The 27,706-nt window shown below is 42.9% G+C and overlaps 12 non-coding genes across 12 annotated transcripts; 7 read left to right on the forward strand and 5 right to left on the reverse strand.

Moving 5' to 3' along the window:
- Nucleotides 1–1,494: 1,494 nt before the first annotated feature.
- TRNAS-UGA (transfer RNA serine (anticodon UGA)) lies at nt 1,495–1,576 on the forward strand. Its single transcript has one exon. It is a non-coding gene; the product is annotated as a tRNA-Ser (tRNA).
- Nucleotides 1,577–2,371: 795 nt separating this feature from the next.
- On the reverse strand, nt 2,372–2,443 carry TRNAD-GUC (transfer RNA aspartic acid (anticodon GUC)). The gene has a single exon. It is a non-coding gene; the product is annotated as a tRNA-Asp (tRNA).
- Nucleotides 2,444–5,880: 3,437 nt separating this feature from the next.
- On the forward strand, nt 5,881–5,962 carry TRNAS-UGA (transfer RNA serine (anticodon UGA)). The gene has a single exon. It is a non-coding gene; the product is annotated as a tRNA-Ser (tRNA).
- Nucleotides 5,963–6,544: 582 nt separating this feature from the next.
- On the reverse strand, nt 6,545–6,616 carry TRNAD-GUC (transfer RNA aspartic acid (anticodon GUC)). Its single transcript has one exon. It is a non-coding gene; the product is annotated as a tRNA-Asp (tRNA).
- A 3,418-nt stretch (nt 6,617–10,034) lies between these two features.
- Nucleotides 10,035–10,116, forward strand: TRNAS-UGA (transfer RNA serine (anticodon UGA)). The gene has a single exon. It is a non-coding gene; the product is annotated as a tRNA-Ser (tRNA).
- Nucleotides 10,117–10,917: 801 nt separating this feature from the next.
- Nucleotides 10,918–10,989, reverse strand: TRNAD-GUC (transfer RNA aspartic acid (anticodon GUC)). Its single transcript has one exon. It is a non-coding gene; the product is annotated as a tRNA-Asp (tRNA).
- Nucleotides 10,990–14,406: 3,417 nt separating this feature from the next.
- Nucleotides 14,407–14,488, forward strand: TRNAS-UGA (transfer RNA serine (anticodon UGA)). The gene has a single exon. It is a non-coding gene; the product is annotated as a tRNA-Ser (tRNA).
- A 799-nt stretch (nt 14,489–15,287) lies between these two features.
- TRNAD-GUC (transfer RNA aspartic acid (anticodon GUC)) lies at nt 15,288–15,359 on the reverse strand. Its single transcript has one exon. It is a non-coding gene; the product is annotated as a tRNA-Asp (tRNA).
- Nucleotides 15,360–15,817: 458 nt separating this feature from the next.
- On the forward strand, nt 15,818–15,899 carry TRNAS-AGA (transfer RNA serine (anticodon AGA)). The gene has a single exon. It is a non-coding gene; the product is annotated as a tRNA-Ser (tRNA).
- A 1,123-nt stretch (nt 15,900–17,022) lies between these two features.
- TRNAD-GUC (transfer RNA aspartic acid (anticodon GUC)) lies at nt 17,023–17,094 on the reverse strand. The gene has a single exon. It is a non-coding gene; the product is annotated as a tRNA-Asp (tRNA).
- Nucleotides 17,095–20,506: 3,412 nt separating this feature from the next.
- On the forward strand, nt 20,507–20,588 carry TRNAS-UGA (transfer RNA serine (anticodon UGA)). Its single transcript has one exon. It is a non-coding gene; the product is annotated as a tRNA-Ser (tRNA).
- Nucleotides 20,589–23,194: 2,606 nt separating this feature from the next.
- Nucleotides 23,195–23,276, forward strand: TRNAS-AGA (transfer RNA serine (anticodon AGA)). Its single transcript has one exon. It is a non-coding gene; the product is annotated as a tRNA-Ser (tRNA).
- The last annotated feature ends 4,430 nt before the right edge of the window (nt 23,277–27,706 follow it).

The raw sequence follows: 27,706 nt of genomic DNA on the forward strand, positions 1-27,706 counted from the left end.
TTGCGTAGACTAGCCTGGCTCATGCCACTGAACGTCCTGCACATGGTAAGTCATAATCGCTATGTCACGGCTATTAAACCTGCCTACAATGGTGCATTTCCAGATCTATAGTATAATTAGTGCTTTGAACGTTTGTAGGATTGTTAACTGTATATATATATACTTTGGCACTGAGTAGAATATATCCAAGAGTTAGTATATCTAAAAGTTCTAAAATGTATGCTTACGCAGTACTAAACCGGGTATTATGAGAGCAGCATTCTCCTTGCCAACCAACATAATGACTTTATCACACACTAAAGTAAATGCATCCTTGACGATTTATTGAGACTTTTGTAATGCTAGCACCCCCTCAACGGATTCAGAGGTGGACAGCACAGAGTAAAGCGTTTACTCTTGCAATTGGCACGAGGGTTTAATTTGTAAAAGTGTAAATCCAGCAGAACAATCAAAACTAGTAAAGTCAGGCCTCCCTTTATTGCACATTAAAGTAAATGCATCCTTGACGATTTATTGAGACTTATGTAATGCTAGCACCCCTCAACGGATTCAGAGGTGGACAGCGCAGAGTAAGGGGTTTACTCTTGCAATTGGCATGAGGGTTTAATTTGTAAAGGTGTAAACCCAGCAGAACAATCATAAATAGTAAAGTAAGGCCTCCCCATTGGGAATTTGAACCACTGTCTCTACTGCATGAGAGGCGGGGATTCTAACCACTATAAAAATGACTGTCTTACTGCATCTGTTCTCAAAAGTTCTAAAACCTTCATCATTGACTTACCTTAGCCACATACAAAACTTTTGTGAGGCAAGGTTTGTATGCTGGAACAGCTTATGAACACGTTAAGATTTCAGGCTGTGCTAATAAGGATAGCGACTGGGATCGAACCCGCGACCTTGGCGCCACGCTCTAACCAACTGAGCTAACCGGCCTTCCGTGTTGAGGCAAACGTGGCATAGTCCAAAGAGAACTCCTACTGTCCACGGCCCGCCCTTTCAACAGTTCAACGAGCAGTAGCTGGCATTGTTGGCCGATTCAGCCATACCACCGTAACAACAACAAAGGTTCTGTCATTTTAGCACTCTCTATGGACGCAGCCCATATTGACTTGCAAAAGCTAATTCTTCAGCCAATTTTGTTGAAGTTCTAAATACATATGACTACAATGCCTCAAATAGACATGGACACAAAATAATCCAGCTTGAAATCCTTAACATGTTCATGTTCTAATTTCTCTGAAATCCATCTTTTACTACAAATGTTCGCAACGGATAGCTGTAATTGAGCGGAAATCAAACTTTCTAGAATGCACAATATGTAAAGTAGCACAAAACAGAATTAACGTTTGGATGCTGCAAGTTCATTCAAATGCTTTTGAATTTGATGGAAAGAAATTGAGCAACATAGTAACGGTAAATTTTTAATCTCTGCATGTTCAGTGCGAAAGTAAAAATATTGGAACACAAAGGCTCCTTCCAACAGCATGTTAGCGTGTGGTCGTGGCCGAGTGGTTAAGGCGAAGGACTTGAAATCCATTGGGGTTTCCCCGCGCAGGTTCAAATCCTGCTGACTACGGGGGTTTTCACTCTTAGAAGGAGCCGATACCAGCATTATTATAACATGTTGTGACTAGGCTGTTGTTTAGTGTTTTGTAAAATTGACTACAAAAGCGTACAAGCAATATCTGATCCCGGATACGTTGTTGTCCTATTCTTAGATCAACTTCTAGCAAACCTTCTTCTTGTGCTTATATAACAGTCAGATTCACACCAGTATTGTGTAATTCAAATATAAGCAAAATAAATAGCAAAATATAGAAACATAGCCACCCGGCGGGGATTCCTGCCACTATACTAACCAGGACTAGCATTGTATAATGTTGTCCAGCCACTGTGTTATTTATATGACATAGTACTAGCTGAATTGTACATGGACACACTGATTGGAAGATTTTCTCAAATTTGCTTTCCTTTACTGTATGAGAGCTGTAATGGTACCATTTATTAGCTTTTACGAGACAGAGTGGAATGAAAGAAGAACGCCATAATAATTAACTACTAGGATTGGAAGAAAATTTATTGGATGGTGAGACTACTGGTTCATGGATTTTATTCAGTTTTTCGTCAGAATGTCAAATGCTGAATAAAAGGAGAATACTGGAGTGGAATACTGTCCACGGCGCGCCTTTTCAACAGTTCAACAAGCAGTAGCTGGCATTGTTGGCCGATTCAGCCATACCACCGTAACAACAACAAAGGTTCTGTCATTTTAGCACTCTCTATGGAGAACTGAGATTTCTGCATTTTGTTTTTACAAATTGGTCCATTACAATATGAAGTAAACTTGAGCAAAAAAAAAAGAGTACCATGTCTCCCCGTCGGGGAATCGAACCCCGGTCTCCCACGTGACAGGCGGGGATACTTACCACTATACTAACGAGGACTGGCATTTGTGGGCATGACGCATCCATGCACACACAACTATATTGAGCAAACTGTATTTGTCCCAGGCAGCAAGGCTCGTGATAGCACCATTCGGTCACTTAACCTTGCCCACCTTGCTACAGTCTAGTCACTTTGTTTTTTATGTGACATAGTACTAGCTGAACACACCGATTAGAACATATTCTCCAATTTTCTTTTACTTTGCGGTGTGAGAGCTGTAATGGTATGAGCTTTTACGAGACAGAGTGGAATAAAAGGAGAGCTACTAGGATTGGAAGAAAATTCATTCGATGCTGAGGCGACTTACTATATGTTTACTATAGATCTGGCATGATGGCGGGCTTCTTGACACACACTTGGTGCTCACATGAGACACATAAACCAAATAGCCATAACATTATGACCACCTGCCTATTATTGTGTAGGTCCCCCATTTGCCACCAAAACAGCCCTGCCCCATCGAGGCATGGACGCTACTAGACCTCTGATGGTGTGCTGTGGTATCTGGCACCAAGACGTTTACAGCAAATCCTTTAAGTCCTGTAAGTTGCGAGGTGGGGCCTCCAAAGATCAGACTTGTTTGTCCAGCACATCCCACAGATGCTCGATTGGATTGAAATCTGGAGAATTTGGAGGCCGAGTCAACACATTGAACTCGTTGTTGTGTTCCTCAAACCAGGCCAGATCCCTTTTCACTTTGTGGCAGGGCGCATTATTCTCCTGAAAGAGGCCAATGCCATCAGGAAATATAGTGTCCATGAAAGGGTGTACATGGTCTGCAAAAATGCCCAGGTAGGTGGTACATGTCAAAGTAACATCTACATGAATGGCAGGACCCAAGGTTTCCCAGCAGAACATTGTCCAAAACATCACACTGTCTCCACTGGCTTGCCTTCTTCACATAGGGCATTCTGGTGCCATGGGTTGTCCAGGTAAGCAACGCACATGCACCTGGCCATCCACGTGATGTAAAAGAAAATGTGATTCATCAGACTAGGCTACCTTCTTGCATTGCTCCACGGTCCAGGTCTTATGCTCATGTGCCCATTGTAGGAGCTTTCGGCAGTGGACAGGGGTCAGCATGGGCACCCTGACTGAACTGCAGCCCTACACAGAACAACCTGCCATGCACTGTGTGTTCTGACACCTTTCTATCAGAACCAGCATTAACTTTCTTTCAGCAAATTGAGCTACAGTAGCTCGTCCGTTGGATTTGACCACACTGGCCAGCCTTAACCCCCATGTGCATCAATGTGCCTTGTCCACCCATGACCCTGTCGCCGGTTCACCGCTTTTCCTTCCTTGGACCACTTTTGATAGGCACTGACCACTGCAGACTGGGAACACCCGGCAAGAGCTGCAGTTTTGGAGATGCTCTCACCCAGTCGTCTAGCCATCACAACCTGGCTCTTGTCAATGTTGCTCAGATCCTTACGTTTTCCCATTCTTCCTGCTTCTAACACATCAGCTTTGAGGACAAATTGTTTACTTGCTACCAAATATATCCCACCCACTGACAGGTGCCGTGATAATAAGTTGATCAGTGTTATTCACTTCACCTGTCTGTGTGAAGTGTCATCAGCTTAACTTCCTTCCAATATTGGCTACACTGCAAGAAGACCTGCAGTCTTGGGCCAGCCTCTCCATCTAGTGGAAAGGAAGAATTAACTTTCTTTATTTGTTTTCAAACACTATATATATATATATATATATATATATATATATATATATATATATATATATGTATTGTTATGATTTATCTGGGACAAAAGAAAATCCCAGATCAAATTTCACACCCTAATACTTCCCAAATCCAAAGCAGCCTTATTCCTACTCGCGCACCTATTCAGGAGCCTGCCACCTGCTTAGAGGCTTGGAATATTTCCTTAACCTACCGCAAAAGCAATGGATAGGGATTGAGCGCTCAGACATTAGCATCCCCTTGCGTAGACTAGCCTGGCTCATGCCACTGAACGTCCTGCACATGGTAAGTCATAATCGCTATGTCACGGCTATTAAACCTGCCTACAATGGTGCATTTCCAGATCTATAGTATAATTAGTGCTTTGAACGTTTGTAGGATTGTTAACTGTATATATATATACTTTGGCACTGAGTAGAATATATCCAAGAGTTAGTATATCTAAAAGTTCTAAAATGTATGCTTACGCAGTACTAAACCGGGTATTATGAGAGCAGCATTCTCCTTGCCAACCAACATAATGACTTTATCACACACTAAAGTAAATGCATCCTTGACGATTTATTGAGACTTTTGTAATGCTAGCACCCCCTCAACGGATTCAGAGGTGGACAGCACAGAGTAAAGCGTTTACTCTTGCAATTGGCACGAGGGTTTAATTTGTAAAAGTGTAAATCCAGCAGAACAATCAAAACTAGTAAAGTCAGGCCTCCCTTTATTGCACATTAAAGTAAATGCATCCTTGACGATTTATTGAGACTTATGTAATGCTAGCACCCCTCAACGGATTCAGAGGTGGACAGCGCAGAGTAAGGGGTTTACTCTTGCAATTGGCATGAGGGTTTAATTTGTAAAGGTGTAAACCCAGCAGAACAATCATAAATAGTAAAGTAAGGCCTCCCCATTGGGAATTTGAACCACTGTCTCTACTGCATGAGAGGCGGGGATTCTAACCACTATAACAATGACTGTCTTACTGCATCTGTTCTCAAAAGTTCTAAAACCTTCATCATTGACTTACCTTAGCCACATACAAAACTTTTGTGAGGCAAGGTTTGTATGCTGGAACAGCTTATGAACACGTTAAGATTTCAGGCTGTGCTAATAAGGATAGCGACTGGGATCGAACCCGCGACCTTGGCGCCACGCTCTAACCAACTGAGCTAACCGGCCTTCCGTGTTGAGGCAAACGTGGCATAGTCCAAAGAGAACTCCTACTGTCCACGGCCCGCCCTTTCAACAGTTCAACGAGCAGTAGCTGGCATTGTTGGCCGATTCAGCCATACCACCGTAACAACAACAAAGGTTCTGTCATTTTAGCACTCTCTATGGACGCAGCCCATATTGACTTGCAAAAGCTAATTCTTCAGCCAATTTTGTTGAAGTTCTAAATACATATGACTACCATGCCTCAAATAGACATGGACACAAAATAATCCAGCTTGAAATCCTTAACATGTTCATGTTCTAATTTCTCTGAAATCCATCTTTTACTACAAATGTTCGCAACGGATAGCTGTAAATGAGCGGAAATCAAACTTTCTAGAATGCACAATATGTAAAGTAGCACAAAACAGAATTAACGTTTGGATGCTGCAAGTTCATTCAAATGCTTTTGAATTTGATGGAAAGAAATTGAGCAACATAGTAACGGTAAATTTTTAATCTCTGCATGTTCAGTGCGAAAGTAAAAATATTGGAACACAAAGGCTCCTTCCAACAGCTGTTAGCGTGTAGTCGTGGCCGAGTGGTTAAGGCGATGGACTTGAAATCCATTGGGGTTTCCCCGCGCAGGTTCCAATCCTGCCGACTACGGGGATTTTCACTCTTAGAAGGAGCCGATACCAGCATTATTATAACATGATGTGACTAGGCTGTTGTTTAGCGTTTTGTAAAATTGACTACAAAAGCGTACAAGCAATATCTGATCCCGGATACGTTGTTGTCCTATTCTTAGATCAACTTCTAGCAAACCTTCTTCTTGTGCTTATATAACAGTCAGATTCACACCAGTATTGTGTAATTCAAATATAAGCAAAATAAATAGCAAAATATAGAAACATAGCCACCCGGCGGGGATTCCTGCCACTATACTAACCAGGACTAGCATTGTATAATGTTGTCCAGCCACTGTGTTATTTATATGACATAGTACTAGCTGAATTGTACATGGACACACTGATTGGAAGATTTTCTCAAATTTGCTTTCCTTTACTGTATGAGAGCTGTAATGGTACCATTTATTAGCTTTTACGAGACAGAGTGGAATGAAAGAAGAACGCCATAATATGGATCTCTATGGAGAACTGAGATTTCTGCATTTTGTTTTTACAAATTGGTCCATTACAATATGAAGTAAACTTGAGCAACAAATAAAAAAAAAAAAGAGTACCATGCCTCCCTGTCGGGGAATCGAACCCCGGTCTCCCGCGTGACAGGCGGGGATACTTACCACTATACTAACGAGGACTGGCATTGGTGGGCATGACGCATCCATGCACACACAACTATATTGAGCAAACTGTATTTGTCCCAGGCAGCAAGGCTCGTGATAGCACCATTCGGTCACTTAACCTTGCCCACCTTGCTACAGTCTAGTCACTTTGTTTTTTATGTGACATAGTACTAGCTGAACACACCGATTAGAACATATTCTCCAATTTTCTTTTACTTTGCGGTGTGAGAGCTGTAATGGTATGAGCTTTTACGAGACAGAGTGGAATAAAAGGAGAGCTACTAGGATTGGAAGAAAATTCATTCGATGCTGAGGCGACTTACTATATGTTTACTATAGATCTGGCATGATGGCGGGCTTCTTGACACACACTTGGTGCTCACATGAGACACATAAACCAAATAGCCATAACATTATGACCACCTGCCTATTATTGTGTAGGTCCCCCTTTTGCCACCAAAACAGCCCTGCCCCATCGAGGCATGGACGCTACTAGACCTCTGATGGTGTGCTGTGGTATCTGGCACCAAGACGTTTACAGCAAATCCTTTAAGTCCTGTAAGTTGCGAGGTGGGGCCTCCATGGATCAGACTTGTTTGTCCAGCACATCCCACAGATGCTCGATTGGATTGAAATCTGGAGAATTTGGAGGCCGAGTCAACACATTGAACTCGTTGTTGTGTTCCTCAAACCAGGCCAGATCCCTTTTTACTTTGTGGCAGGGCGCATTATTCTCCTGAAAGAGGCCAATGCCATCAGGAAATATAGTGTCCATGAAAGGGTGTACATGGTCTGCAAAAATGCCCAGGTAGGTGGTACATGTCAAAGTAACATCTACATGAATGGCAGGACCCAAGGTTTCCCAGCAGAACATTGTCCAAAACATCACACTGTCTCCACCGGCTTGCCTTCTTCACATAGGGCATTCTGGTGCCATGGGTTGTCCAGGTAAGCAACGCACATGCACCTGGCCATCCACGTGATGTAAAAGAAAATGTGATTCATCAGACTAGGCTACCTTCTTGCATTGCTCCACGGTCCAGGTCTTATGCTCATGTGCCCATTGTAGGAGCTTTCGGCAGTGGACAGGGGTCAGCATGGGCACCCTGACTGAACTGCAGCCCTACACAGAACAACCTGCCATGCACTGTGTGTTCTGACACCTTTCTATCAGAACCAGCATTAACTTTCTTTCAGCAAATTGAGCTACAGTAGCTCGTCCGTTGGATTTGACCACACTGGCCAGCCTTAACCCCCATGTGCATCAATGTGCCTTGTCCACCCATGACCCTGTCGCCGGTTCACCGCTTTTCCTTCCTTGGACCACTTTTGATCGGCACTGACCACTGCAGACTGGGAACACCCGGCAAGAGCTGCAGTTTTGGAGATGCTCTCACCCAGTCGTCTAGCCATCACAACCTGGCTCTTGTCAATGTTGCTCAGATCCTTACGTTTGCCCATTCTTCCTGCTTCTAACACATCAGCTTTGAGGACAAATTGTTCACTTGCTACCAAATATATCCCACCCACTGACAGGTGCCGTGATAATAAGTTGATCAGTGTTATTCACTTCACCTGTCTGTGTGAAGTGTCATCAGCTTAACTTCCTTCCAATATTGCCTACACTGCAAGAAGACCTGCAGTCTTGGGCCAGCCTCTCCATCTAGTGGAAAGAGGAAGAATTAACTTTCTTTATTTGTTTTCAAACACTATATATGTATATATATATATATATATATGTATTGTTATGATTTATCTGGGACAAAAGAAAATCCCAGATCAAATTTCACACCCTAATACTTCCCAAATCCAAAGCAGCCTTATTCCTACTCGCGCACCTATTCAGGAGCCTGCCACCTGCTTAGAGGCTTGGAATATTTCCTTAACCTACCGCAAAAGCAATGGATAGGGATTGAGCGCTCAGACATTAGCATCCCCTTGCATAGACTAGCCTGGCTCATGCCACTGGACGTCCTGCACATGGTAAGTCATAATCGCTATGTCACGGCTATTAAACCTGCCTACAATGGTGCATTTCCAGATCTATAGTATAATTAGTGCTTTGAACGTTTGTAGGATTGTTAACTGTATATATATATACTTTGGCACTGAGTAGAATATATCCAAGAGTTAGTATATCTAAAAGTTCTAAAATGTATGCTTACGCAGTACTAAACCGGGTATTATGAGAGCAGCATTCTCCTTGCCAACCAACATAATGACTTTATCACACACTAAAGTAAATGCATCCTTGACGATTTATTGAGACTTTTGTAATGCTAGCACCCCCTCAACGGATTCAGAGGTGGACAGCACAGAGTAAAGCGTTTACTCTTGCAATTGGCACGAGGGTTTAATTTGTAAAAGTGTAAATCCAGCAGAACAATCAAAACTAGTAAAGTCAGGCCTCCCTTTATTGTACATTAAAGTAAATGCATCCTTGACGATTTATTGAGACTTATGTAATGCTAGCACCCCTCAACGGATTCAGAGGTGGACAGCGCAGAGTAAGGGGTTTACTCTTGCAATTGGCATGAGGGTTTAATTTGTAAAGGTGTAAACCCAGCAGAACAATCATAAATAGTAAAGTAAGGCCTCCCCATTGGGAATTTGAACCACTGTCTCTATTGCATGAGAGGCGGGGATTCTAACCACTATAACAATGACTGTCTTACTGCATCTGTTCTCAAAAGTTCTAAAACCTTCATCATTGACTTACCTTAGCCACATACAAAACTTTTGTGAGGCAAGGTTTGTATGCTGGAACAGCTTATGAACACGTTAAGATTTCAGGCTGTGCTAATAAGGATAGCGACTGGGATCGAACCCGCGACCTTGGTGCCACGCTCTAACCAACTGAGCTAACCGGCCTTCCGTGTTGAGGCAAACGTGGCATAGTCCAAGGAGAACTCCTACTGTCCACGGTGCGCCTTTTCAACAGTTCAACAAGCAGTAGCTGGCATTGTTGGCCGATTCAGCCATACCACCGTAACAACAACAAAGGTTCTGTCATTTTAGCACTCTCTATGGACGCAGCCCATATTGACTTGCAAAAGCTAATTCTTCAGCCAATTTTGTTGAAGTTCTAAATACATATGACTACCATGCCTCAAATAGACATGGACACAAAATAATCCAGCTTGAAATCCTTAACATGTTCATGTTCTAATTTCTCTGAAATCCATCTTTTACTACAAATGTTCGCAACGGATAGCTGTAAATGAGCGGAAATCAAACTTTCTAGAATGCACAATATGTAAAGTAGCACAAAACAGAATTAACGTTTGGATGCTGCAAGTTCATTCAAATGCTTTTGAATTTGATGGAAAGAAATTGAGCAACATAGTAACGGTAAATTTTTAATCTCTGCATGTTCAGTGCGAAAGTAAAAATATTGGAACACAAAGGCTCCTTCCAACAGCATGTTAGCGTGTAGTTGTGGCCGAGTGGTTAAGGCGATGGACTTGAAATCCATTGGGGTTTCCCCACGCAGGTTCAAATCCTGCCGACTACGGGGATTTTCACTCTTAGAAGGAGCCGATACCAGCATTATTATAACATGTTGTGACTAGGCTGTTGTTTAGCGTTTTGTAAAATTGACTACAAAAGCGTACAAGCAATATCTGATCCCCGATACGTTGTTGTCCTATTCTTAGATCAACTTCTAGCAAACCTTCTTCTTGTGCTTATATAACAGTCAGATTGACACCAGTATTGTGTAATTCAAATATAAGCAAAATAAATAGCAAAATATAGAAACATAGCCACCCGGCGGGGATTCCTGCCACTATACTAACCAGGACTAGCATTGTATAATGTTGTCCAGCCACTGTGTTATTTATATGACATAGTACTAGCTGAATTTTACATGGACACACTGATTGGAAGATTTTCTCAAATTTGCTTTCCTTTACTGTATGAGAGCTGTAATGGTACCATTTATTAGCTTTTACGAGACAGAGTGGAATGAAAGAAGAACGCCATAATAATTAACTACTAGGATTGGAATAAAATTTATTGGATGGTGAGACTACTGGTTCATGGATTTTATTCAGTTTTTCGTCAGAATGTCAAATGCTGAATAAAAGGAGAATACTGGAGTGGAATACTGTCCATGGCGCGCCTTTTCAACAGTTCAACAAGCAGTAGCTGGCATTGTTGGCCGATTCAGCCATACCACCGTAACAACAACAAAGGTTCTGTCATTTTAGCACTCTCTATGGAGAACTGAGATTTCTGCATTTTGTTTTTACAAATTGGTCCATTACAATATGAAGTAAACTTGAGCAAAAAAAAAAAAAAAAGAGTACCATGCCTCCCCGTCGGGGAATCGAACCCCGGTCTCCCGCGTGACAGGCGGGGATACTTACCACTATACTAACGAGGACTGGCATTTGTGGGCATTACGCATCCATGCACACACAACTATATTGAGCAAACTGTATTTGTCCCAGGCAGCAAGGCTCGTGATAGCACCATTCGGTCACTTAACCTTGCCCACCTTGCTACAGTCTAGTCACTTTGTTTTTTATGTGACATAGTACTAGCTGAACACACCGATTAGAACATATTCTCCAATTTTCTTTTACTTTGCGGTGTGAGAGCTGTAATGGTATGAGCTTTTACGAGACAGAGTGGAATAAAAGGAGAGCTACTAGGATTGGAAGAAAATTCATTCGATGCTGAGGCGACTTACTATATGTTTACTATAGATCTGGCATGATGGCGGGCTTCTTGACACACACTTGGTGCTCACATGAGACACATAAACCAAATAGCCATAACATTATGACCACCTGCCTATTATTGTGTAGGTCCCCCTTTTGCCACCAAAACAGCCCTGCCCCATCGAGGCATGGACGCTACTAGACCTCTTATGGTGTGCTGTGGTATCTGGCACCAAGACGTTTACAGCAAATCCTTTAAGTCCTGTAAGTTGCGAGGTGGGGCCTCCATGGATCAGACTTGTTTGTCCAGCACATCCCACAGATGCTCGATTGGATTGAAATCTGGAGAATTTGGAGGCCGAGTCAACACATTGAACTCGTTGTTGTGTTCCTCAAACCAGGCCAGATCCCTTTTTACTTTGTGGCAGGGCGCATTATTCTCCTGAAAGAGGCCAATGCCATCAGGAAATATAGTGTCCATGAAAGGGTGTACATGGTCTGCAAAAATGCCCAGGTAGGTGGTACATGTCAAAGTAACATCTACATGAATGGCAGGACCCAAGGTTTCCCAGCAGAACATTGTCCAAAACATCACACTGTCTCCACCGGCTTGCCTTCTTCACATAGGGCATTCTGGTGCCATGGGTTGTCCAGGTAAGCAACGCACATGCACCTGGCCATCCACGTGATGTAAAAGAAAATGTGATTCATCAGACTAGGCTACCTTCTTGCATTGCTCCACGGTCCAGGTCTTATGCTCATGTGCCCATTGTAGGAGCTTTCGGCAGTGGACAGGGGTCAGCATGGGCACCCTGACTGAACTGCAGCCCTACACAGAACAACCTGCCATGCACTGTGTGTTCTGACACCTTTCTATCAGAACCAGCATTAACTTTCTTTCAGCAAATTGAGCTACAGTAGCTCGTCCGTTGGATTTGACCACACTGGCCAGCCTTAACCCCCATGTGCATCAATGTGCCTTGTCCACCCATGACCCTGTCGCCGGTTCACCGCTTTTCCTTCCTTGGACCACTTTTGATCGGCACTGACCACTGCAGACTGGGAACACCCGGCAAGAGCTGCAGTTTTGGAGATGCTCTCACCCAGTCGTCTAGCCATCACAACCTGGCTCTTGTCAATGTTGCTCAGATCCTTACGTTTGCCCATTCTTCCTGCTTCTAACACATCAGCTTTGAGGACAAATTGTTCACTTGCTACCAAATATATCCCACCCACTGACAGGTGCCGTGATAATAAGTTGATCAGTGTTATTCACTTCACCTGTCTGTGTGAAGTGTCATCAGCTTAACTTCCTTCCAATATTGCCTACACTGCAAGAAGACCTGCAGTCTTGGGCCAGCCTCTCCATCTAGTGGAAAGAGGAAGAATTAACTTTCTTTATTTGTTTTCAAACACTATATATGTATATATATATATATATATATGTATTGTTATGATTTATCTGGGACAAAAGAAAATCCCAGATCAAATTTCACACCCTAATACTTCCCAAATCCAAAGCAGCCTTATTCCTACTCGCGCACCTATTCAGGAGCCTGCCACCTGCTTAGAGGCTTGGAATATTTCCTTAACCTACCGCAAAAGCAATGGATAGGGATTGAGCGCTCAGACATTAGCATCCCCTTGCATAGACTAGCCTGGCTCATGCCACTGGACGTCCTGCACATGGTAAGTCATAATCGCTATGTCACGGCTATTAAACCTGCCTACAATGGTGCATTTCCAGATCTATAGTATAATTAGTGCTTTGAACGTTTGTAGGATTGTTAACTGTATATATATATACTTTGGCACTGAGTAGAATATATCCAAGAGTTAGTATATCTAAAAGTTCTAAAATGTATGCTTACGCAGTACTAAACCGGGTATTATGAGAGCAGCATTCTCCTTGCCAACCAACATAATGACTTTATCACACACTAAAGTAAATGCATCCTTGACGATTTATTGAGACTTTTGTAATGCTAGCACCCCCTCAACGGATTCAGAGGTGGACAGCACAGAGTAAAGCGTTTACTCTTGCAATTGGCACGAGGGTTTAATTTGTAAAAGTGTAAATCCAGCAGAACAATCAAAACTAGTAAAGTCAGGCCTCCCTTTATTGTACATTAAAGTAAATGCATCCTTGACGATTTATTGAGACTTATGTAATGCTAGCACCCCTCAACGGATTCAGAGGTGGACAGCGCAGAGTAAGGGGTTTACTCTTGCAATTGGCATGAGGGTTTAATTTGTAAAGGTGTAAACCCAGCAGAACAATCATAAATAGTAAAGTAAGGCCTCCCCATTGGGAATTTGAACCACTGTCTCTATTGCATGAGAGGCGGGGATTCTAACCACTATAACAATGACTGTCTTACTGCATCTGTTCTCAAAAGTTCTAAAACCTTCATCATTGACTTACCTTAGCCACATACAAAACTTTTGTGAGGCAAGGTTTGTATGCTGGAACAGCTTATGAACACGTTAAGATTTCAGGCTGTGCTAATAAGGATAGCGACTGGGATCGAACCCGCGACCTTGGTGCCACGCTCTAACCAACTGAGCTAACCGGCCTTCCGTGTTGAGGCAAACGTGGCATAGTCCAAGGAGAACTCCTACTGTCCACGGTGCGCCTTTTCAACAGTTCAACAAGCAGTAGCTGGCATTGTTGGCCGATTCAGCCATACCACCGTAACAACAACAAAGGTTCTGTCATTTTAGCACTCTCTATGGACGCAGCCCATATTGACTTGCAAAAGCTAATTCTTCAGCCAATTTTGTTGAAGTTCTAAATACATATGACTACCATGCCTCAAATAGACATGGACACAAAATAATCCAGCTTGAAATCCTTAACATGTTCATGTTCTAATTTCTCTGAAATCCATCTTTTACTACAAATGTTCGCAACGGATAGCTGTAAATGAGCGGAAATCAAACTTTCTAGAATGCACAATATGTAAAGTAGCACAAAACAGAATTAACGTTTGGATGCTGCAAGTTCATTCAAATGCTTTTGAATTTGATGGAAAGAAATTGAGCAACATAGTAACGGTAAATTTTTAATCTCTGCATGTTCAGTGCGAAAGTAAAAATATTGGAACACAAAGGCTCCTTCCAACAGCTGTTAGCGTGTAGTCGTGGCCGAGTGGTTAAGGCGATGGACTTGAAATCCATTGGGGTTTCCCCGCGCAGGTTCAAATCCTGCCGACTACGGGGAATTTCACTCTTAGAAGGAGCCGATACCAGCATTATTATAACATGTTGTGACTAGGCTGTTGTTTAGCGTTTTGTAAAATTGACTACAAAAGCGTACAAGCAATATCTGATCCCGGATACGTTGTTGTCCTATTCTTAGATCAACTTCTAGCAAACCTTCTTCTTGTGCTTATATAACAGTCAGATTGACACCAGTATTGTGTAATTCAAATATAAGCAAAATAAATAGCAAAATATAGAAACATAGCCACCCGGCGGGGATTCCTGCCACTATACTAACCAGGACTAGCATTGTATAATGTTGTCCAGCCACTGTGTTATTTATATGACATAGTACTAGCTGAATTGTACATGGACACACTGATTGGAAGATTTTCTCAAATTTGCTTTCCTTTACTGTATGAGAGCTGTAATGGTACCATTTATTAGCTTTTACGAGACAGAGTGGAATGAAAGAAGAACGCCATAATAATTAACTACTAGGATTGGAAGAAAATTTATTGGATGGTGAGACTACTGGTTCATGGATTTTATTCAGTTTTTCGTCAGAATGTCAAATGCTGAATAAAAGGAGAATACTGGAGTGGAATACTGTCCACGGCGCGCCTTTTCAACAGTTCAACAAGCAGTAGCTGGCATTGTTGGCCGATTCAGCCATACCAACGTAACAACAACAAAGGTTCTGTCATTTTAGCACTCTCTATGGAGAACTGAGATTTCTGCATTTTGTTTTTACAAATTGGTCCATTACAATATGAACTTGAGCAACAAAAAAAAAAAAAAAAGAGTACCATGCCTCCCCGTCAGGGTATCGAACCCCGGTCTCCCGCGTGACAGGCGGGGATACTTACCACTATACTAACGAGGACTGGCATTGGTGGGCATGACGCATCCATGCACACACAACTATATTGAGCAAACTGTATTTGTCCCAGGCAGCAAGGCTCGTGATAGCACCATTCGGTCACTTAACCTTGCCCACCTTGCTACAGTCTAGTCACTTTGTTTTTTATGTGACATAGTACTAGCTGAACACACAGATTAGAACATATTCTCCAATTTTCTTTTACTTTGCGGTGTGAGAGCTGTAATGGTACTGTTTATGAGCTTTTACGAGACAGAGTGGAATAAAAGGAGAGCTACTAGGATTGGAAGAAAATTCATTCGATGCTGAGGCGACTTACTATATGTTTACTATAGATCTGGCATGATGGCGGGTTTCTTGACACACACTTGGTGTCGTGGGTTTGATATAAAGAGTGTGTGGGAGAAGGATTGTATGCTACAACTGCTCACACACGCACATGTGTACGCCTAATTCCGTGAGTAGTCGTGGCCGAGTGGTTAAGGCGATGGACTAGAAATCCATTGGGGTCTCCCCGCGCAGGTTCGAATCCTGCCGACTACGACCCTTTTCTCTTAGTGTGTATAAATTCGCAGCAAGCTCTTTTTTTTCTTTTTTTTACCCGTAACGCCAAATATCTCAGTTTTCAAAATACGAGAACTGAGATTTCTGCATTTTGTTTTTACAAATTGGTCCGTTACAATATGAAGTAAACTTGAGCAACAAAAAAAAAATAAGTACCATGCATCCCCGTCGGGGAATCGAACCCCAGTCTCCCGCGTGACAGGCAGGGATGCTTACCACTAAGTCGTGGCTGAGTGGTTAAGGCAATGGACTTGAAATCCATTGGGGTTTCGCCGCGCAGGTTCAAATCCTGCCGACTACAGGGATTTTCACTCTTAGAAGGAGCCCATACCAGCATTATTATAACATGTTGTGACTAGGCTGTTGTTTAGCGTTTTGTAAAATTGACTACAAAAGCGTACAAGCAATATCTGATCCCCGATACGTTGTTGTCCTATTCTTAGATCAACTTCTAGCAAACCTTCTTCTTGTGCTTATATAACAGTCAGATTGACACCAGTATTGTGTAATTCAAATATAAGCAAAATAAATAGCAAAATATAGAAACATAGCCACCCGGCGGGGATTCCTGCCACTATACTAACCAGGACTAACATTGTATAATGTTGTCCAGCCACTGTGTTATTTATATGACATAGTACTAGCTGAATTTTACATGGAAACACTGATTGGAAGATTTTCTCAAATTTGCTTTCCTTTACTGTATGAGAGCTGTAATGGTACCATTTATTAGCTTTTACGAGACAGAGTGGAATGAAAGAAGAACGCCATAATAATTAACTACTAGGATTGGAAGAAAATTTATTGGATGGTGAGACTACTGGTTCATGGATTTTATTCAGTTTTTCGTCAGAATGTCAAATGCTGAATAAAAGGAGAATACTGGAGTGGAATACTGTCCACGGCGCGCCTTTTCAACAGTTCAACAAGCAGTAGCTGGCATTGTTGGCCGATTCAGCCATACCACCGTAACAACAACAAAGGTTCTGTCATTTTAGCACTTTCTATGGAGAACTGAGATTTCTGCATTTTGTTTTTACAAATTGGTCCATTACAATATGAAGTAAACTTGAGCAAAAAAAAAAAAAAAAGAGTACCATGGCTCCCCGTTGGGGGATCGAACCCCAGTCTCCCGCGTGACAGGCGGGGATACTTACCACTATACTAACGAGGACTGGCATTTGTGGGCATGACGCATCCATGCTCACACAACTATATTGAGCAAACTGTATTTGTCCCAGGCAGCAAGGCTCGTGATAGCACCATTCGGTCACTTAACCTTGCCCACCTTGCTACAGTCTAGTCACTTTGTTTTTTATGTGACATAGTACTAGCTGAACACACCGATTAGAACATATTCTCCAATTTTCTTTTACTTTGCGGTGTGAGAGCTGTAATGGTATGAGCTTTTACGAGACAGAGTGGAATAAAAGGAGAGCTACTAGGATTGGAAGAAAATTCATTCGATGCTGAGGCGACTTACTATATGTTTACTATAGATCTGGCATGATGGCGGGCTTCTTGACACACACTTGGTGCTCACATGAGACACATAAACCAAATAGCCATAACATTATGACCACCTGCCTATTATTGTGTAGGTCCCCCTTTTGCCACCAAAACAGCCCTGCCCCATCGAGGCATGGACGCTACTAGACCTCTGATGGTGTGCTGTGGTATCTGGCACCAAGACGTTTACAGCAAATCCTTTAAGTCCTGTAAGTTGCGAGGTGGGGCCTCCATGGATCAGACTTGTTTGTCCAGCACATCCCACAGATGCTCGATTGGATTGAAATCTGGAGAATTTGGAGGCCGAGTCAACACATTGAACTCGTTGTTGTGTTCCTCAAACCAGGCCAGATCCCTTTTTACTTTGTGGCAGGGCGCATTATTCTCCTGAAAGAGGCCAATGCCATCAGGAAATATAGTGTCCATGAAAGGGTGTACATGGTCTGCAAAAATGCCCAGGTAGGTGGTACATGTCAAAGTAACATCTACATGAATGGCAGGACCCAAGGTTTCCCAGCAGAACATTGTCCAAAACATCACACTGTCTCCACCGGCTTGCCTTCTTCACATAGGGCATTCTGGTGCCATGGGTTGTCCAGGTAAGCAACGCACATGCACCTGGCCATCCACGTGATGTAAAAGAAAATGTGATTCATCAGACTAGGCTACCTTCTTGCATTGCTCCACGGTCCAGGTCTTATGCTCATGTGCCCATTGTAGGAGCTTTCGGCAGTGGACAGGGGTCAGCATGGGCACCCTGACTGAACTGCAGCCCTACACAGAACAACCTGCCATGCACTGTGTGTTCTGACACCTTTCTATCAGAACCAGCATTAACTTTCTTTCAGCAAATTGAGCTACAGTAGCTCGTCCGTTGGATTTGACCACACTGGCCAGCCTTAACCCCCATGTGCATCAATGTGCCTTGTCCACCCATGACCCTGTCGCCGGTTCACCGCTTTTCCTTCCTTGGACCACTTTTGATCGGCACTGACCACTGCAGACTGGGAACACCCGGCAAGAGCTGCAGTTTTGGAGATTCTCTCACCCAGTCGTCTAGCCATCACAACCTGGCTCTTGTCAATGTTGCTCAGATCCTTACGTTTGCCCATTCTTCCTGCTTCTAACACATCAGCTTTGAGGACAAATTGTTCACTTGCTACCAAATATATCCCACCCACTGACAGGTGCCGTGATAATAAGTTGATCAGTGTTATTCACTTCACCTGTCTGTGTGAAGTGTCATCAGCTTAACTTCCTTCCAATATTGCCTACACTGCAAGAAGACCTGCAGTCTTGGGCCAGCCTCTCCATCTAGTGGAAAGAGGAAGAATTAACTTTCTTTATTTGTTTTCAAACACTATATATGTATATATATATATATATATGTATTGTTATGATTTATCTGGGACAAAAGAAAATCCCAGATCAAATTTCACACCCTAATACTTCCCAAATCCAAAGCAGCCTTATTCCTACTCGCGCACCTATTCAGGAGCCTGCCACCTGCTTAGAGGCTTGGAATATTTCCTTAACCTACCGCAAAAGCAATGGATAGGGATTGAGCGCTCAGACATTAGCATCCCCTTGCATAGACTAGCCTGGCTCATGCCACTGGACGTCCTGCACATGGTAAGTCATAATCGCTATGTCACGGCTATTAAACCTGCCTACAATGGTGCATTTCCAGATCTATAGTATAATTAGTGCTTTGAACGTTTGTAGGATTGTTAACTGTATATATATATACTTTGGCACTGAGTAGAATATATCCAAGAGTTAGTATATCTAAAAGTTCTAAAATGTATGCTTACGCAGTACTAAACCGGGTATTATGAGAGCAGCATTCTCCTTGCCAACCAACATAATGACTTTATCACACACTAATGTAAATGCATCCTTGACGATTTATTGAGACTTTTGTAATGCTAGCACCCCCTCAACGGATTCAGAGGTGGACAGCACAGAGTAAAGCGTTTACTCTTGCAATTGGCACGAGGGTTTAATTTGTAAAAGTGTAAATCCAGCAGAACAATCAAAACTAGTAAAGTCAGGCCTCCCTTTATTGTACATTAAAGTAAATGCATCCTTGACGATTTATTGAGACTTATGTAATGCTAGCACCCCTCAACGGATTCAGAGGTGGACAGCGCAGAGTAAGGGGTTTACTCTTGCAATTGGCATGAGGGTTTAATTTGTAAAGGTGTAAACCCAGCAGAACAATCATAAATAGTAAAGTAAGGCCTCCCCATTGGGAATTTGAACCACTGTCTCTATTGCATGAGAGGCGGGGATTCTAACCACTATAACAATGACTGTCTTACTGCATCTGTTCTCAAAAGTTCTAAAACCTTCATCATTGACTTACCTTAGCCACATACAAAACTTTTGTGAGGCAAGGTTTGTATGCTGGAACAGCTTATGAACACGTTAAGATTTCAGGCTGTGCTAATAAGGATAGCGACTGGGATCGAACCCGCGACCTTGGCGCCACGCTCTAACCAACTGAGCTAACCGGCCTTCCGTGTTGAGGCAAACGTGGCATAGTCCAAGGAGAACTCCTACTGTCCACGGCGCGCCTTTTCAACAGTTCAACAAGCAGTAGCTGGCATTGTTGGCCGATTCAGCCATACCACCGTAACAACAACAAAGGTTCTGTCATTTTAGCACTCTCTATGGACGCAGCCCATATTGACTTGCAAAAGCTAATTCTTCAGCCAATTTTGTTGAAGTTCTAAATACATATGACTACCATGCCTCAAATAGACATGGACACAAAATAATCCAGCTTGAAATCCTTAACATGTTCATGTTCTAATTTCTCTGAAATCCATCTTTTACTACAAATGTTCGCAACGGATAGCTGTAAATGAGCGGAAATCAAACTTTCTAGAATGCACAATAAAGTAGCACAAAACAGAATTAACGTTTGGATGCTGCAAGTTCATTCAAATGCTTTTGAATTTGATGGAAAGAAATTGAGCAACATAGTAACGGTAAATTTTTAATCTCTGCATGTTCAGTGCGAAAGTAAAAATATTGGAACACAAAGGCTCCTTCCAACAGCATGTTAGCGTATAGTCGTGGCCGAGTGGTTAAGGCGATGGACTTGAAATCCATTGGGGTTTCCCCGCGCAGGTTCAAATCCTGAAGACTACGGGGATTTTCACTCTTAGAAGGAGCCCATACCAGCATTATTATAACATGTTGTGACTAGGCTGTTGTTTAGCGTTTTGTAAAATTGACTACAAAAGCGTACAAGCAATATCTGATCCCGGATACGTTGTTGTCCTATTCTTAGATCAACTTCTAGCAAACCTTCTTCTTGTGCTTATATAACAGTCAGATTGACACCAGTATTGTGTAATTCAAATATAAGCAAAATAAATAGCAAAATATAGAAACATAGCCACCCGGCGGGGATTCCTGCCACTATACTAACCAGGACTAGCATTGTATAATGTTGTCCAGCCACTGTGTTATTTATATGACATAGTACTAGCTGAATTGTACATGGACACACTGATTGGAAGATTTTCTCAAATTTGCTTTCCTTTACTGTATGAGAGCTGTAATGGTACCATTTATTAGCTTTTACGAGACAGAGTGGAATGAAAGAAGAACGCCATAATAATTAACTACTAGGATTGGAAGAAAATTTATTGGATGGTGAGACTACTGGTTCATGGATTTTATTCAGTTTTTCGTCAGAATGTCAAATGCTGAATACCGTATTTGCTCGATTATAAGACGACCCTGATTATAAGACGACCCCCCAAATCTTAATATTAATTTAGGAAAAAAAGAAAAAGCCTGAATATAAGACGACCCTATAGGAAAAAAGTTTTACCAGTAAATGTTAATTCATTTAAACACTTTTTTAATAAAAGCTATGCTTGAGAAAAATATTTTGGTTTTATTTCCTTCTATTTTCCAACCTGTCCCCCAGTTATGCACATCTGCCCCAGAAGTGCCTTATACCCCCTATATGCCACTGTGCCCCATGATATGCCTTTTAACCCTCTAAATGCCACAGTGCCCCATAATATGCCTTTTAACCCTATATGCCACTGTGCCCCATGATATGCCTTTTAACCCTATATGCCACTCTGGCACTTAGAGGGTTAAAAGGCATATTATGGGGAAGAGTGGCATATAGGGAGGTTTAAGGCATTTCAGGAGGCAGAGTGGCATTAAAGGGGTTAAAAGGCATTTCACAGAGCACTCTGCCTCCAGAAATGCCTCAAACCCACATTTAACACTCCCCCTCCCTCCTCCAAACTTACCGGTGCTTCTGAGTTGGGGGGGGCGCATAACACAGGAGGGTCCAGGTCCCCTGCATCTGAGCCCCAGGTGCTTAGTCCGGGCAGCATGTAGAGCTCCACGCGAATCGCGTAGAGCTCTAAGCACCGGGGACTCAGAAGCACCGGTACGTTGGAGGGGGCATAACACAGGAGGATGCAGGTCCCCTGCATCCTCCTGTGTTATGCCCCCCCCTCCAACTTACCGGTGCTTCTGAGTCCCCGGTGCTTAGTCCGGGCAGCGTTTAGAGCTCTACGCGATTGTATCGTGTAGAGCGTAGAGCTCTACACGATACAATCGCGTAGAGCTCTACACGCAGCCCGGACTAAGCACCGGGGACTCAGATGCACCGGTAAGTTGGGTCGGGGGTTAACACAGGAGGATCCAGGTCCCCTGCATCTGGGTCCCCAGTGCTTAGTCCGGGAAGCGTGTAGAGCTCTACGCGATTGTATCGCGTAGAGCTCTACACGCAGCCCGGACTAAGCACCGGGGACTCAGAAGCACCGGTAAATTGGGGGGGGGGGATTAACACAGGAGGATCCAGGTCCTCTGCATCGCTGCGGGGGATCTGGATCTTAGTCTCATAATCAGACCTATTTGAGGTCTGATTATAAGACGACCCTGATTATAAGACGAGGGGTATTTTTCAGAGCATTTGCTCTGGAAAAAACCTCGTCTTATAATCGAGCAAATACGGTAAAAGGAGAATACTGGAGTGGAATACTGTCCACGGCGCGCCTTTTCAACAGTTCAACAAGCAGTAGCTGGCATTGTTGGCCGATTCAGCCATACCAACGTAACAACAACAAAGGTTCTGTCATTTTAGCACTCTCTATGGAGAACTGAGATTTCTGCATTTTGTTTTTACAAATTGGTCCATTACAATATGAAGTAAACTTGAGCAACAAAAAAAAAAAAAAAAGAGTACCATGCCTCCCCGTCAGGGAATCGATCCCCGGTCTCCCGCGTGACAGGCGGGGATACTTACCACTATACTAACGAGGACTGGCATTGGTGGGCATGACGCATCCATGCACACACAACTATATTGAGCAAACTGTATTTGTCCCAGGCAGCAAGGCTCGTGATAGCACCATTCGGTCACTTAACCTTGCCCACCTTGCTACAGTCTAGTCACTTTGTTTTTTATGTGACATAGTACTAGCTGAACACACAGATTAGAACATATTCTCCAATTTTCTTTTACTTTGCGGTGTGAGAGCTGTAATGGTACTGTTTATGAGCTTTTACGAGACAGAGTGGAATAAAAGGAGAGCTACTAGGATTGGAAGAAAATTCATTCGATGCTGAGGCGACTTACTATATGTTTACTATAGATCTGGCATGATGGCGGGTTTCTTGACACACACTTGGTGTCGTGGGTTTGATATAAAGAGTGTGTGGGAGAAGGATTGTATGCTACAACTGCTCACACACGCACATGTGTACGCCTAATTCCGTGAGTAGTCGTGGCCGAGTGGTTAAGGCGATGGACTAGAAATCCATTGGGGTCTCCCCGCGCAGGTTCGAATCCTGCCGACTGCGACCCTTTTCTCTTAGTGTGTATAAATTCGCAGCAAGCTCTTTTTTTTCTTTTTTTTACCCGTAACGCCAAATATCTCAGTTTTCAAAATACGAGAACTGAGATTTCTGCATTTTGTTTTTACAAATTGGTCCGTTACAATATGAAGTAAACTTGAGCAACAAAAAAAAAATAAGTACCATGCATCCCCGTCGGGGAATCGAACCCCGGTCTCCCGCATGACAGGCAGGGATGCTTACCACTAAGTCGTGGCTGAGTGGTTAAGGCAATGGACTTGAAATCCATTGGGGTTTCGCCGCGCAGGTTCAAATCCTGCCGACTACAGGGATTTTCACTCTTAGAAGGAGCCCATACCAGCATTATTATAACATGTTGTGACTAGGCTGTTGTTTAGCGTTTTGTAAAATTGACTACAAAAGCGTACAAGCAATATCTGATCCCCGATACGTTGTTGTCCTATTCTTAGATCAACTTCTAGCAAACCTTCTTCTTGTGCTTATATAACAGTCAGATTGACACCAGTATTGTGTAATTCAAATATAAGCAAAATAAATAGCAAAATATAGAAACATAGCCACCCGGCGGGGATTCCTGCCACTATACTAACCAGGACTAACATTGTATAATGTTGTCCAGCCACTGTGTTATTTATATGACATAGTACTAGCTGAATTTTACATGGACACACTGATTGGAAGATTTTCTCAAATTTGCTTTCCTTTACTGTATGAGAGCTGTAATGGTACCATTTATTAGCTTTTACGAGACAGAGTGGAATGAAAGAAGAACGCCATAATAATTAACTACTAGGATTGGAAGAAAATTTATTGGATGGTGAGACTACTGGTTCATGGATTTTATTCAGTTTTTCGTCAGAATGTCAAATGCTGAATAAAAGGAGAATACTGGAGTGGAATACTGTCCACGGCGCGCCTTTTCAACAGTTCAACAAGCAGTAGCTGGCATTGTTGGCCGATTCAGCCATACCACCGTAACAACAACAAAGGTTCTGTCATTTTAGCACTTTCTATGGAGAACTGAGATTTCTGCATTTTGTTTTTACAAATTGGTCCATTACAATATGAAGTAAACTTGAGCAAAAAAAAAAAAAAAAGAGTACCATGCCTCCCCGTTGGGGGATCGAACCCCAGTCTCCCGTGTGACAGGCGGGGATACTTACCACTATACTAACGAGGACTGGCATTTGTGGGCGTGACGCATCCATGCACACACAACTATATTGAGCAAACTGTATTTGTCCCAGGCAGCAAGGCTCGTGATAGCACCATTCGGTCACTTAACCTTGCCCACCTTGCTACAGTCTAGTCACTTTGTTTTTTATGTGACATAGTACTAGCTGAACACACCGATTAGAACATATTCTCCAATTTTCTTTTACTTTGCGGTGTGAGAGCTGTAATGGTATGAGCTTTTACGAGACAGAGTGGAATAAAAGGAGAGCTACTAGGATTGGAAGAAAATTCATTCGATGCTGAGGCGACTTACTATATGTTTACTATAGATCTGGCATGATGGCGGGCTTCTTGACACACACTTGGTGCTCACATGAGACACATAAACCAAATAGCCATAACATTATGACCACCTGCCTATTATTGTGTAGGTCCCCCTTTTGCCACCAAAACAGCCCTGCCCCATCGAGGCATGGACGCTACTAGACCTCTGATGGTGTGCTGTGGTATCTGGCACCAAGACGTTTACAGCAAATCCTTTAAGTCCTGTAAGTTGCGAGGTGGGGCCTCCATGGATCAGACTTGTTTGTCCAGCACATCCCACAGATGCTCGATTGGATTGAAATCTGGAGAATTTGGAGGCCGAGTCAACACATTGAACTCGTTGTTGTGTTCCTCAAACCAGGCCAGATCCCTTTTTACTTTGTGGCAGGGCGCATTATTCTCCTGAAAGAGGCCAATGCCATCAGGAAATATAGTGTCCATGAAAGGGTGTACATGGTCTGCAAAAATGCCCAGGTAGGTGGTACATGTCAAAGTAACATCTACATGAATGGCAGGACCCAAGGTTTCCCAGCAGAACATTGTCCAAAACATCACACTGTCTCCACCGGCTTGCCTTCTTCACATAGGGCATTCTGGTGCCATGGGTTGTCCAGGTAAGCAACGCACATGCACCTGGCCATCCACGTGATGTAAAAGAAAATGTGATTCATCAGACTAGGCTACCTTCTTGCATTGCTCCACGGTCCAGGTCTTATGCTCATGTGCCCATTGTAGGAGCTTTCGGCAGTGGACAGGGGTCAGCATGGGCACCCTGACTGAACTGCAGCCCTACACAGAACAACCTGCCATGCACTGTGTGTTCTGACACCTTTCTATCAGAACCAGCATTAACTTTCTTTCAGCAAATTGAGCTACAGTAGCTCGTCCGTTGGATTTGACCACACTGGCCAGCCTTAACCCCCATGTGCATCAATGTGCCTTGTCCACCCATGACCCTGTCGCCGGTTCACCGCTTTTCCTTCCTTGGACCACTTTTGATCGGCACTGACCACTGCAGACTGGGAACACCCGGCAAGAGCTGCAGTTTTCGAGATGCTCTCACCCAGTCGTCTAGCCATCACAACCTGGCTCTTGTCAATGTTGCTCAGATCCTTACGTTTGCCCATTCTTCCTGCTTCTAACACATCAGCTTTGAGGACAAATTGTTCACTTGCTACCAAATATATCCCACCCACTGACAGGTGCCGTGATAATAAGTTGATCAGTGTTATTCACTTCACCTGTCTGTGTGAAGTGTCATCAGCTTAACTTCCTTCCAATATTGCCTACACTGCAAGAAGACCTGCAGTCTTGGGCCAGCCTCTCCATCTAGTGGAAAGAGGAAGAATTAACTTTCTTTATTTGTTTTCAAACACTATATATGTATATATATATATATATATATGTATTGTTATGATTTATCTGGGACAAAAGAAAATCCCAGATCAAATTTCACACCCTAATACTTCCCAAATCCAAAGCAGCCTTATTCCTACTCGCGCACCTATTCAGGAGCCTGCCACCTGCTTAGAGGCTTGGAATATTTCCTTAACCTACCGCAAAAGCAATGGATAGGGATTGAGCGCTCAGACATTAGCATCCCCTTGCATAGACTAGCCTGGCTCATGCCACTGGACGTCCTGCACATGGTAAGTCATAATCGCTATGTCACGGCTATTAAACCTGCCTACAATGGTGCATTTCCAGATCTATAGTATAATTAGTGCTTTGAACGTTTGTTAGGATTGTTAACTGTATATATATATACTTTGGCACTGAGTAGAATATATCCAAGAGTTAGTATATCTAAAAGTTCTAAAATGTATGCTTACGCAGTACTAAACCGGGTATTATGAGAGCAGCATTCTCCTTGCCAACCAACATAATGACTTTATCACACACTAAAGTAAATGCATCCTTGACGATTTATTGAGACTTTTGTAATGCTAGCACCCCCTCAACGGATTCAGAGGTGGACAGCACAGAGTAAAGCGTTTACTCTTGCAATTGGCACGAGGGTTTAATTTGTAAAAGTGTAAATCCAGCAGAACAATCAAAACTAGTAAAGTCAGGCCTCCCTTTATTGTACATTAAAGTAAATGCATCCTTGACGATTTATTGAGACTTATGTAATGCTAGCACCCCTCAACGGATTCAGAGGTGGACAGCGCAGAGTAAGGGGTTTACTCTTGCAATTGGCATGAGGGTTTAATTTGTAAAGGTGTAAACCCAGCAGAACAATCATAAATAGTAAAGTAAGGCCTCCCCATTGGGAATTTGAACCACTGTCTCTATTGCATGAGAGGCGGGGATTCTAACCACTATAACAATGACTGTCTTACTGCATCTGTTCTCAAAAGTTCTAAAACCTTCATCATTGACTTACCTTAGCCACATACAAAACTTTTGTGAGGCAAGGTTTGTATGCTGGACCAGCTTATGAACACGTTAAGATTTCAGGCTGTGCTAATAAGGATCGAACCCGCGACCTTGGCGCCACGCTCTAACCAACTGAGCTAACCGGCCTTCCGTGTTGAGGCAAACGTGGCATAGTCCAAGGAGAACTCCTACTGTCCACGGCGCGCCTTTTCAACAGTTCAACAAGCAGTAGCTGGCATTGTTGGCCGATTCAGCCATACCACCGTAACAACAACAAAGGTTCTGTCATTTTAGCACTCTCTATGGACGCAGCCCATATTGACTTGCAAAAGCTAATTCTTCAGCCAATTTTGTTGAAGTTCTAAATACATATGACTACCATGCCTCAAATAGACATGGACACAAAATAATCCAGCTTGAAATCCTTAACATGTTCATGTTCTAATTTCTCTGAAATCCATCTTTTACTACAAATGTTCGCAACGGATAGCTGTAAATGAGCGGAAATCAAACTTTCTAGAATGCACAATATGTAA

The sequence above is a fragment of the Sceloporus occidentalis genome, unplaced genomic scaffold (assembly GCF_023333645.1).
Source record: "Sceloporus occidentalis isolate IW3139 unplaced genomic scaffold, rSceOcc1.0.p SCAF_22, whole genome shotgun sequence".
Lineage (NCBI taxonomy): Eukaryota > Metazoa > Chordata > Lepidosauria > Squamata > Phrynosomatidae > Sceloporus > Sceloporus occidentalis.